The sequence below is a fragment of the Phalacrocorax aristotelis genome, chromosome 12 (genome assembly GCF_949628215.1).
Source record: "Phalacrocorax aristotelis chromosome 12, bGulAri2.1, whole genome shotgun sequence".
NCBI lineage: Eukaryota > Metazoa > Chordata > Aves > Suliformes > Phalacrocoracidae > Phalacrocorax > Phalacrocorax aristotelis.
This window is the reverse complement of record NC_134287.1, coordinates 15,160,153-15,173,550: the sequence shown is the minus strand read 5'-3', so window position 1 is coordinate 15,173,550 and position 13,398 is coordinate 15,160,153. Positions and strand designations below refer to the sequence as shown.

Sequence of the window (13,398 nt, the reverse complement as noted above, 5' to 3'; positions counted from 1 at the left end):
AGTGGGCTGTGTTATGTGCCAGAGGAATGACTCTACCACTGTACAGCTATTGCACACTGTACAATTGCTGTCTCTGCAGCACTGTGCTGGCTGCATGCACAATGAAGGGAATGTGATTAATATTATTAAATACCTGTGAATTAGTATTTCAAAACCATCCATTCAGGTGAGTACTCCTGAAGTGCCCCAGCAGGATGTGAGTTGGGATGTCAGTCTCATGGTTTGAATTCCTGGCAGCAGTAACACTTTTCACCTGATCAGGAGTGTTAAAGTTGAAAAAAAACCAAATAGTCATTTAGGTATATGTTATACTTTTGATTACAGGAGCATTATACACTTTTAGTTCATCTCTTATCCATGTCCCTCCAGTGCCTCTTGGACAGTGTTACTGCTGCTGGGTAGGCATAATTCTCCACTCCAGAACTGGCTGCAATTCGGTAGCGTGCGTATGTGTGAAGTGACTCTGAATAAAATAGACTATTTAAATTTAAATAGTGTTGTCATTTTACTTAGCGAGGATCACTTCTCACTGATTAGGCAGACATTTGTTTTACTTTAGTGTTTGAACATTGAAATAATTAATTTTAATGTAACACTTTTTTTCTACGTGTGCATTCACATATTTGTAAACATGTACACTAAATAAAAACCAGTGCATTCCATATGTATGTTAGAGTTAAAAATGGAGCCATGGAAAGTGTAAGCTGGTCCCCAGTCCATCATAGCACTTAATCAAATGCTTAGTTGATTTAAATGGGTGTAAGGCATAGGCTGAATTAGGGCATGAAACCTGGATCCAGAGTTTATTGAAGCAAATGGAAGTCAAAATACTATGTTCAGTGAGCTTCAGACTGGACACTAAATAACAGACTACTGAGGCATGGGGGCAGCACCTCAAAAAAAGAGCCATGAGTCCTATGTAGTTAACAATGAAAACAAAATAAATTGATTCCCTGCTTGCCTTTTTTTCAGGAAGAACTACATTTTTACATTTGGAAAAATATAGAAGTTGTCCATTTATAAAAGACTAGCTCAGGGTGAGGGATCAGCTGAGAACAGGGGAAAGACCAGAACACTGAAGACAGAACAGAAAGAGTCTTTCTATTGCTTCATAGGACATGTAGCAATAGTAGAAGTGAAAGGAAGAGTAGACAGTAGGCAGCTCTCTAATTATTAGTGTGGTCTAATTTAATACATAACTTTATGATCTTGAGTTAATAAACCCCAGTTGCATGTATGTAAGTGACATACTTCATACATAGTTGCCTTACCTTCATTTTGTACTGCTTTATTTTCTGGACACACAGTAGGATAGTAACCATCATAACCATTATTAAATCTCTAAGTCAGTATCATTTAAGTTACTTATTTCCAAAGTATCTTATTTCCCTTGTTCCATTAAGTGCATGTGCCTTAAGGCACAGATCTCCTTGATCATAGGCTTTTGAAGTCTCAACACTGAGACTTAAGATGAAGTCAGCAGCAACACAGTGACGGCAGCTTACATAAGCTTCCTGAAGCTGATCCACAGCAAATCCATGAATAGACAAGTGTTACCAGTGTTACCCTCTTCCCCTTATGGTGAATTCATTTGTATTCAGCAGGATTGCATTGGGACCAACTGACAGAGAAAAGAAGAGTCAGCTGGTGGTGGATTAATGGAATGAGGCTTGTATTGTTTGGCAGATAGGCCAGATAACTGCCCTGAATGGTTTTCACTAGCAGCAGGAAAAGTGGGGATGATTTGGTGCCTCCACAGCTGCTGTGACTTTTGCTGTTCTCTGACTCTATTGCTCTCTCTGCTGCCATGATGGCAACCTTTGCCCCACCCCTACTGCTGCTGTCACTAATTGAGCATCTGCCCTGTTTCTGTTATGCTGCTTTCTCTATGATTTTAGTCTCTTCTTTTACTTGTGCTAATGTATTTTTGTCATGACCACAGAGACATGTATGTGTACATGATAGTTGCAGGAGAGCTCTAGAGAAGGTAGAGCTTTCCTCTTGTTATGCTGGAGAGATTACCTTTCCGCACTCTCTTTTCAAATGTTTCCTGATTTATCCCATCAGCTGCTGTTGTCAGACTCAATTCACAATCACTTCTCCAGCTCTCTGTCCTCTCGATTTTCCTTCCAAAAGAGTAATTCTGCAGAATAAGCAGGATAATTTTTCGACTAAGGTTTTATATACTTTCACTCTTTTTTCAGGTTATAGCCATCAGGAGCAAGCTGCTGTCGTAGATAAGCTAATATATACTCCTGCGGTAGACAGTCAATGCGTGTAAACCATCCCTACCTGTGCTGGTATTGCCTGAGGCTGGAGTAAGCTATGCTTCAGCAGCTCTTGAATTAACAGGTTTTGTCTGTCTGTAATGATCTCCTGAGTATAACTTGTACAGTATCTCTTGGTCAATGGATTTTTTGGTAATCTCCATCTTCTTTCGAATCTGAGAATAAAATAGCATAAGTTCAGATACCTAGAAAAACATAACTTATGAAGAAAGAATTAGTAGATCAAGGAGGATTGGCTTAAAAGAAGAGTGGAGTGATGGGAGAATGACAGTCCTTCAGAAGTTAAAACGCCACTGCTAAGAGGGAAGGAGTAAAGTTAGGAAGGAAACAGGGGATTTATGTTGCAGTAAGTGATAGATTAAATACCAGGAAAAAATTTTAACGGGATGCATAAGGCATACTGGATACCTATTTGGAGAGGCTGTGGAGTTATTGAAAAACAGGTTAGAGCATAGATTAGGCAGATAATTAAGGTGGGAAAAGACCTTTGGAGGTTATCGTGATCCCACTCAAAGCAGGGCCAGTTTCCATCCTGTAGTCCTCCTGTCCAAACTCTGTTTTTCCAATTTGACTGCAGGGATTAATATGGGAGGCTGTATCAAAAGGCTTGCTAAGGTCAATGTAAATTGACACTGTGCTTTCCCTCTGCCCACTGAACCAGTCATTGCAATGTAGAAGGTGGTCAGGCCCGATTTGACCTTGGTAAATCCATGCTGACTGTTTTTCATCACCTTCTTGTCCTTTATATGCATGGATATGGCTTCAAGGAGGGTTTGCTCAATAATCATCCCTGCCAACTGAGGTTAAGCTGGCCCACCAGTTATTCTCTGTATCCTTCTGTTTGCCCTTCTTGAAGGTATTTGTGACATTTGCTTTACTCCAGTTATCAGGAAGTTCCCCTGATTGCCAAGACCTATGAAAAGGAGATCAGCCTCACAGAGACATAGGCCAGATCCCTCAGCATTTCTGCATGCATACCCTCTGGTCCTATGGACTTGGGTATGTCTAAGACAATGTCAGGCAGGGTTTGTTCTGGCTATAGCTGGTCTTGCCGTGGGGCTGGAGGGTGAATTATTTTACAAAATCCCCTCCAACCTTGCGATTCTAACATCAAATATGAATGCCAGCTTTATCATGTGTGAGGTCTTGCCTTTCTAGAATTTCCTTCCTGCTCTGACAAGCTCTCCTGCCTTGACATCCTATTTCTCTGCTTGGATCTAAATGCTGCAAGTTTTTTAGGGCTTTGGGCAGACCAAAGTCTGCTGAACTGAGGAGCACAGAGAAATTCCTTGGTTCTTCCACTGTGTATTTATCCATCCAATGAGCTAAACTGAGTTCCCATTTAGACTTTGAAGAAGAGTTTTCCTATCTCCTGAAAAGAGTTACTGTGGGTCATATTTGCTTCTTATTTAAAAAAACAAATTGAAAATCCTACCAGTTTATTTTCACTTATGCACCATTTGCTGAGGTTCTATTTGTGCTTTGTTCATGGATAAATTTCATGTAATGCCCAAATTTAGACATATGGATTTATATTTTTGTTCCTGGTGTTGCAATTGTGACCATTTGTAAGTACATTCACAGTCTAAGTTGAGGGCTTTCTCAGCCCTTTTCCTGTTGTGCCAAACAATATTCATGTTCCCACCTTTGACCTCTTTCCCTTTGGTTCAGCTATTATTCTTTCTTCTGATGTTGAGAAAAAGTGTGGTTCTGAAGCAGAAGCACGACTTTATTTTTTTAAATATATCCTAATACTTTTTACATGTTCACTTCCCACATTTTAACAGCTTTATTGTTTAATGAAATGAAAAAAGTAGAACAGAAAAATACAGCTTTATTGACAAAACAATTCTTGGCATGTAGTTGAAAGACTAAAATGTGTGTTGGAAAATTTCAAAATATTAAACCTCAAGGCAGACCCTATGTTTACATTTTATAGCATATATTATGGCTGACACTGAAAGGTACAAAAAAGTAATAATCATAAGCTTAGTATTTTGCATAGTCAAAAATATATAGTTGGTTTATTAAGGTTCTCTAAAAATCCTTGTTACTAATTTGACATCCAGTTATAGCTTTAAAGTTTTTCTGAAAAATGTTTAGATATAATGCTTGAGCCTTTGTGAAAGTTTTAGTGTTTTTTAGTGTCTTTCCTCTTTTCATCAGACTTATTCCAATTACACTGAGTTTGGATATCTTAGAATCAGCCTTAAGTTAAACAAAACCACCACTTGGTTATTTCTTGTACTTATTAACAAATATATAAGTAGCTTGCTTGTGAAATGAGACATGCAGCCAAATAGTATTGAAACATTCTATGTACATGTATATGTGTGTATACAAAAGGGTCTGGTCCGTATGCATATACATGAGAAAGGTCCAAACAATTTTAAAGTAAGAATATGCTGTAATCTCAGTGTATATAATTGTAAAACTCCTCTGGTTTTGGTGTACCAATGTAAAGAAAGCAAAATCTCATTTTGAATTTATTTTCAACAACAGGAAGCTAGTGTGGTTAGAAAAAAATACCATATTCAGGGCCAAAGACCTTTCCTCATCCAAAATCTGTGGTTATTTCAGGTTTTGATGTCATAGCTAAGAGCATATCTGGCCCCTTCTTTTCTGCAACTGGCATGACTTCAGGGATAAGCAGTTGTTAGTGAACAGAGAGAGGACTCTAGAATTTCCTGCACTCCTGCTGTGTAGATTCAAATGCTAAGTTTAAATAATGGATGAAGCCAAGATTATTATAATTGATCATTGTATGATTTATATGGAGTAATTATAACTAGGTTGAGAAAGAATTTTCAAAAGCTAGTTTCCTGGTAGCCAGAGCCATTAAATAACAGTGTGCTGCCAAAACAAAAATTAGGTGGGAACGTAGCCACAGAGTTCAGAATGTCTGTCCTCCACCTGATTTATAACTACCCTTATGATGACAGTATCAGTGGTATTTTCTTGTTAGGAACTGTGAGAGTTGTTTGAATGGTTTTTCTTATCTTGCTAACACAACTCTACATTGTTTTAAGCTTAGTCAAGCATAATAACTGGAAAACTGCAAAAATCTAATGTATAACAAAACTGAAAGGTGTAAGAGGTTGAAAAGGTTAATTAAAACTGTAATGATCGCTTTTACTGAGACAGTCCAATTAATCACTTTATTCCAGTGGTCGTGTGATACAGAAACCGTTGCTACAGATAACTCGTTTCTAGTGCCGGCATACATGGACTGTGCTCATTAAAATGTGTATTTTTCTACAAACGGAAATTTAACTTTTTATTTTAAGCTGCTTTTATGTATTTGAAAATTTTTTAAAGTAGGTAATGTTTAGCCCTGTATCCTCACATAATACTTTCTGAAGCTTATACTCCACCTGAACAGTATGGGAGCATTGCCCCCTTGATACTTGTAGTCTTACGGCCCCACGGGAGGTTTGCTTACAGCTTAATGGGGTGTAGGTATAGAAGAAATAAAGCACTAGAAATACATCATTATGTAATGTGATCTCTCTGAGACAGTATATATGACCAACAAAGTGAATTCTCAAGTGTCAACAAGCATATCTAAATGTAATTTTTACCACGTCAATTGGAAAAAGGCAAAAAGAACCTTGAAGGATCAATTACAAGGGTCATAACCTTGTATTATCTGATTTGCTATAATATTCACAAAAGTTTTATTGGAATGGAACATAAATTTGAAAAACAGTGAGATTAGAAAGGATTGCAATGCTAGAGCAAAGAGCCAGAAGCTTTCTCCTGGTTTATTTTGCTGGGGCAGCACTTTAGAGGGAGCCCATTATAAGCAGGAGAACAGTAGTTATGTTAACACGGTAATTAATCAAGTCTGAGGAAAAGAGGAAACAAGTTGTGAATTCAATTCTGCGGTAATAAAAAGAAATGCTGAAAGTTGCCCTGTAAATTGGCATGACTTTAGTAAACAGTCCCTCACTGTGTCTTGAGAACTTGCATGCAGTAAATCACTTCTCATGGCAACCGTGTAGGTTTGAATATTTTTACAGGTTTATTCTGTGTTTCTGTGTATGCTAGTTCCTTCTCAATTCTGTTGACTTAGTATTTAACTAATGGTAAAATACTGATCTGTTCAAAATGAGAGCATATGCAGTAACACATTTTCACTTTGAATATTTTAAGGGGAAATTACTTACAAGAACTCAGCTGAAACCATAGCGAGAGCCCTCCACATCACAAAACCAGCCTCTGACTCAGTACAGAGCACGAATTGTATATGGAATGACTGAGATCACTCCCTCAGAAAAAATATATTCTGTATATGGTCCCAGTCATGCATAATCCATCCCTAATGCTAGAGCAGTGTAGATACATTAAAATGACCTTTGCACCCTAAAACTCTTTAGGAGAGAACTGAAATCATTGGTGCAGTAATGTGAGAAACAGTGACTGGATCAGTTTGCAGCAATTGGAAGTGTCTTTGTTTAGCAGCCTCTGATTTTACTGATACATTTCTGCCTCCTACGTGAGATACGTTGGACAGGAGAAGTAAAAATAACATTAAAGAACCAAATTCTTGAACTTGGATTATTGAAAATTCAGAATAACTCTAGTGAATAAAATTGATTTAACTACGCTGACGTGAATATAATACAAAATTTCCATCCCAGTGGCACATAGAAAATTAGGGACCTTGGCATAACCTTTCATTAGATTTGTAGTAGAAATGAAAGGTGATAGATCAGGATATTTGTGTGAGTGAAGACAGAAAGAATTTCAGCAGCAGACCACAATGTCGTTAACACTGGGGAGCAGGGTTTCTTCTCCCTTGCTGCTCTCGTAGAAAAAAATTTAAACCAGTTCACTGTAGGGTTGGAAGACTTACACAACCTGTAAGTTGAGCAGATGTCCCTCAGCCAACCCACAGGGCTCAGCCACTTGTTTTTTCTGCTCAGACTCTCCCCATTCCTCCCCAGAAAAGACTGAAAGTACCAAAGGAAATCTTAAGAAGTAATTTCTCTCCTTCTTCATCAACAAATATCCAAGATAGTTTTGCAGTCTTTGTCTGTAAAGTCTATTAAATGCACCAGGAAATGTTCAACTAAAGAAAGGTATCAGGATCTAACTCTAAATGGAGACAAGACTCCTGCTAAGTATTAGAGGCCAGATCCAGTGGTGAACGTGGGCAATGCAAAATGCAGCATGTAGGGCACGTGGCCTCTTAGTAGAATTAAACAACCAGAAACAGAACAAAGGATAGATTTAGGCACATAAAGGCAGGAGCCCCTGCTTCCGGGTGATATCTAAAGATGCCCAGAATCCTTTTAAAGTGCACAGGGAACACTATATAAAAAAACAAACCAAATGAACAAAAAACCCCTAACCCCAAACAACCAGCAAAAGCCCTGCACAATAAACCTCTAGATCGACAATAAGAAATACAGAAGCAGATTTCTTGGAAGACTTTGAACCTGAGGAGCCATATTCACAGCCTCAGTCAAGTGCATCTCTTCACACAGCAGTGTATGCTCCTGGTAGTAGAGACCCACTCTTCTTTTAATGGGCACCTAGCAGGTGTCATGGTGCTTTAGTCATTAAGTTAGTGATCAGTATAGTCTAGGGAAGTGAGATGCCTGTGCTCTTCTCTATGGGTTTTCACAAAGCCTGGGAGACCCCTGTATGTTGTAGGCAGTGGGTTGGTCTGGAAGGAAGGGAAGAAGCTGTGGTATAGAAAGGATTATGGTTTTTTAGAAGGGATTAGAAGAAGAGAGCACAAATGGGAGCACGCCTCTGCAGACTTATGATTAAGGGAGTCATCTTCAGGAAGGGAATCCTGGTTTCCAGTCATTGCTCTTGTAAGAGAAATAACTGTCTTTCCTGGGTGCAGGCCAGAACCCAGCAATCTGCCTCTCAGGGAGAGCTCTCATCCTTGGGCTGAAACATCACGCTCTCTCTTGTGTTTTGCAATATGCATTCTTTCCCATGCACCTGCCTGAGAACACCCTACAGCAAGATGTTTAAGAACCCTTCTGGGAAGTGAGAACAGCAGTTCTAAGTCTACAGGTCAGGAAGGCATTGAATCAAAGTCTCCTAGATCCCGACTGATGATTCGTAAGTGGAGTGTCATAAAAAAAAAGGCCAGGGTGTTTTGAAAAAGACTTTGGGCATAGAAGTTCTGCAGAACACGGTGGTGATAAACACTTCCAAATCATACCTGTTGGTTCACACTAAGCAATGTAAATGTTCTTGATCTCTATAAGTCTTGGACAGGAGATAGACTTTACCTCCTCAGGTGGATTTATGGGTGTATTCAGAAAAGAATTCTAGGGACCTGTGGAATTACATTATCAAAGACTTGCATGCCCAGCATTGGGGAGGACTGACCAAGAATGTAAATGTTCTGTCTTAGGTCTCAGTATCCTAAAGTCTCAGTTTAGGCAGCTTTGTTTTAGGTCCTTTTGTTGCTCTAGCCCTGGGCGTGCTTTTCTGCACACAGGAGTCAGGCTCAACATCCTTGTCCTCTGGTGTACCTACTGCTGCCATCTATTGTAATTTCAACATGCATATTGTTGTATTTGATAGTACTCTGAAAGCCATGGGTATAGCTGATAACATATTAGCTTTAATTTTAAAAAGTAAAGCACCTGCTAATGATGTTTATGGAAAAGGTTTGAAGTAGGCCTGACTGTTCTCTAAAGGCTGAGTAGAAGACAAGTAGAATCTCAGAATAACATGAACATGTATGTGCATCAGTCTCCTGATTTCTCATGGATGACCTGGTTTTCCTCTGCCATTTGGGATTAGAAATAATTTTTCTAGGAAAATGGTAGTTTATTTGAACTCATTGAGATGCAGATGACCATATTTCTCATGCTCTCCTTATTTTTTTAATCAGTTCTTCTTACAAAGCAGAATTACTTTGATGAACCCCATAGCAGCACTTTTGTTAAAGTGGGATCATGGTTCTCCTCTTTATTCTGGTCATTTTTTGGTTACTGTATGCCATATTCTGCACCTTCACTGAAGTAGGCCCATACATGTGGGGTCACCTCTATCACTTTGTAATTTTGCTTTCCATCACTTTAACATTTACTGCTCTCTTTACAGCATTCCCTTCATTAAAAACCATAGAAAATCTACTAATGCTAATTACTTGCAAATAATAATTGTAATTTTAATGGCAAACTCAGTAAACCGCTTTTTATATACTGTAAGAAGATTGAAAACCAAGTGTCTGTTTTGCTGTTTAATAAGAATCTTATAGAACAAGAAATAGACCTTTCACTCATTCCATCTAGTGGGAGCATGAATAAGATGCTACCTATTTCCACTGAGAATCCCTTTTTGTGCACCACAGGGTTAACAGGAGTTGAGGAGACAGTCAGAGGCTCAGGAGGTGCAAAAATGGAAAAGAAATGGAAATGCAAGGAAGATGAAAGATTAAGGTGAAGAGACTGTGAAAGAGGGTGAAGCATAAGGAAGATCACACAGGGCAGAGGAAGCCCTATTAAAACTTTAGAAACATCTCTGGATAAAAGACTTGAGTGTTTGGCTGGCTCCTTTCTTCTGTCATATGGAAGCTTGAGTCCAGAACTGTGGCAGCTGTAAAAATGTTGGGCCAGGGTTGTGGGTGTCAGGAGATAACAAATATCGAAGTGCTGACACCTTATACTATAATACAAGACCTGTTTTTTCATCAGTAAAATTTATCAGAAAAACATCTCACCTTGCGTGCGTTACGTGTGCGGTGGAAAAGCTGTGAGCCAGTGATCCATGTAGAAATAAGTTAGTATCAGTAAGCTGATTATTGCTGCCCCAGAGTTTTTTGCGAATAGTATACAGCAAACTGCCTGGTAGGAGAATGTTTTTAGGCATCCTAACTCTATGGGTATTGGGAGCTGCTGCTTTCCCACCAAGGCAGCAGCTCCTGCCTCTGGCTCTGTTCTGCCCTGACTCTGCCTGCACCGTGCCAGGGTAGCACCCACAGCAGCAAAGCAGCACTCAGCTGCTGGTGCCTTCTGCTGGGAGGCAGCATCCTGGTGTTTGCAGCTCTGCTCTGCTGGGCCCCTTGCTGTGGATGGGAACCAATGCCTCACACACAGGCATGAAGCATCACATACCACCTGCCTGGAAGTATTCTTACCTTGGAGTCTGCGGAGCAGAGCACTGCATGGTTTGGCAGAGACTTCCAGAACGGGCCCAAGGCAAAGCAGACTTATGAAAGAGGAAGCTCTGGGTGGGGAAAAGGTGGTGGGAAGGAGTCGTTACTTGTCCCAGGCTGCTGCTCTGACCGCCCTCAATCCATATCCAAGTGCCCCAACAGAGGGGGGAACTGAAAAAGATCTCCTTACACCGACCTTTCCCAAAGGAGGCTAGCAGGAAAAGTAGCTCTGGATTAGATCCATTTGCTCTTAACATAGTCAGTACCTAGTAAGAGCCAAACTACTGCCTGTCTTAATAATTTAAGCTTTGCAGAACAGAAGCTGGGTGAGATTTTGACCTTATGTATTACTGCTGCGTAAGTAATCCTCAGAAACACTCTCAGTCTTGTTAACTGTTTGTAGTTACCACAGGACTTAGGAATAATTATGTTGTACTTTTGCAATAAAAATAAAACATAAAGTGTGTCCTGGATTGTAAATTTTACATTAAAACATGATTTAAAAGCTTGAGAGAAGCTGGCATTAGTGAGAAGTGTTGGTTTAGACACTCTTGTTTAATTCAAATGCAGTTGATGCAGATCTTTTATGTGCCCTATGTTAGTCTTACTTTAAGAGGTAGAAATAATTTGTAATGTGATGATAAATATGCCAGCAACAATAGCTACAGATATATGTATCAAAATAGAAAAGGCAAGTGGCAAGTTACAGCCAGGGGTAGTTCTAGGAAAAAAAAAAGAAAACAAACACCAAAAGGTCTGGTCCATGTTCAGAGTTGACATGTTGAGGAATGAGAGTCATGTGTAGATATAAATTGTATGAAAGATATGAATGAGCATAACTATTATTTATGAACAATTTGCACCCAATACAGCTTTCATCCAAGATAACTTTCACTGCTCTTTGTGTGGTCAGTGAATTGGCTTGTGCACTATTTTTTAAAAAGATTGATTAACCTGTCCCTTTTGATTTTTGAGGTATTCATATTCACAGTGCTTTCTAATTCTGTATCAGCATTTACTACATTTTGGACCCTTAATGGAAAACACATATACGATTATCAGCAACGAGGTGCTTTATTACATCTTGGGTTTTCTTTTAAAGAATGTTTTATAATGTATTGTACAGTAATCTGATATCTGTTCATATTGAAATGCCCCATTCAGAGCTCTTCCACAGAATCTTGTTTTAAAAAGTGGAATTCAGCAGTTGACTCCCAGGCACAAATAACCATGTAATTACTCTGCAATCACATAGTAATTAGCATATGCTATTCATATATTGCATAATTATATGCCGTGCAGATTACATAGTAATTATATTTGTACTAAACATATAATTCTATATACTGTAAAAAAAACCTTTGAGAGTTCATAGTTAAGATTATAGTTGTATGCTGATGTAATACATTTTATACAAAAATGTTATAATTTTATGAGAGGGTTTTATTTTTGATATCTCTTCTGCATCTGGTGTTGCTTAAACTGTGATAGGCTGCTATTATAAGAAATGCTTGGCTCTGTTAATTTATAGTCAAATGTTGCATATTTATAATTTTGTAATTTGTAAAAATATGAAGCAAAAAGCTGCAGATTATTGTGCAACAGACTGGGATTAGGAAGGACTTGGAGTGTGAATGTTAAATGTACAAAGGTTAAATGTGCAAACCCATAAACGTAGTTACAGCATGTCGTTAGAGTGAAAAATCTAATGCTACTTATGCATTGAATCACTTCTGGATATGTGAGGTAAATGGGCTAGTAGCAGGTGATAAATCTGTATAAGGTGAAGTGTGTGCTAGCATCCAAGGAACATCTCAGGCAGAGTCAGTTCAAGCAAACGCAGTACTTGGAGTGCCGTGTCAGCCAAGCTACTTCATATTTTCCTGATGTGGAAAAAAAGGAAAGGTTGATGTCGTGATCTGGGAATGGAAGGCAGAGTAGTAGGAGAATGGAGAAGAGTGGCACTGAGTTGTAGAAGGGTCTTGGAATGAGTTTTTGGGAAAAGGTGAAAGATCTAGAAAAAAGCTTTTTTTAAAAGGGACTTAGAGATTTTTAGATTGAGATGTCTTATCTTTGCCCATCACCCCTAAGAGGTTGCTGCAGAGTTTTAGATATTTGCAAAATGTTTTGTTCAGCTTGAAAATTCTGTAGCAATGGGAAGTTAATATATTTTCTTGGATCTGTGATGTTGGCCTTCCTAATATCCAAAGCAGCTTTATGATTATTCTTAACTGGATTTTGCATTCTAATGCCAGTTGCCTTCTTCTTCAAGCAAAGCATGTATTGAGTTTTAATATCTGGGTAGTGTATTGCAAAATTAAATGTGTAATTATAGTCTTAAATTTTACCTGAGTTTAATTTTTTCTATAAATTCTTGTAGCGTGTGCATGTGTGACAGACACACACACTCCTTGTTTTAAAATGTTTCTTTCACAGCCACTTTTTAATTCTATGTCAGCTTTCCAAAGCTTGTAGACTTCATAAAACTTCCAGGGTTCAGGTGGCATCTATAGATCTTATAACAATATCTTTAACTAATCATGGAGCTTACAGGCCTTGTGGGTGGCCTTAGAGAGCTCACAGTTGTGGGGCTGCACCTGCTTGCATTTCTGTCTGGGTGGGCTGGTTTTCTACTTCAAAAACTGTAGTAACAGGCATGTGGCTTTTATGTTCTGCAGAGTGCACAAATTACAATTAAATATTGTTATCCAGTGGAGATGCTGAATGTCGTTTGTACTGTTCAAGGCAAAAATAAAAATGTCAGAGCTTTTCAAAACTGGACTAAGAAGCTCATGTTCTCACTGTGTTCTTGTGTGATGGGCCAAACGTATCCCTTGCAATTTACCAGCAATTTGAATAGCTTTTTAGTGAGGCCAGGTCTTACCCAATATTCATCCTGCGTGTCTGCTACAAAGAAGACGAAGTACAGCCTGGCCAGTGTAATCGTCATTTATTTGCCAGCATTCTGATTTTAAA

At 38.8% G+C, this 13,398-nt stretch overlaps 1 protein-coding gene across 1 annotated transcript in view; it reads left to right on the top strand.

Annotated features, from left to right (window-relative positions):
- The window catches only part of GFRA1 (GDNF family receptor alpha 1), a 150,263-nt gene that overhangs the window by 76,839 nt on the left and 60,026 nt on the right, over positions 1-13,398 (top strand). The gene's annotated exons all lie outside the window — the stretch shown is intronic.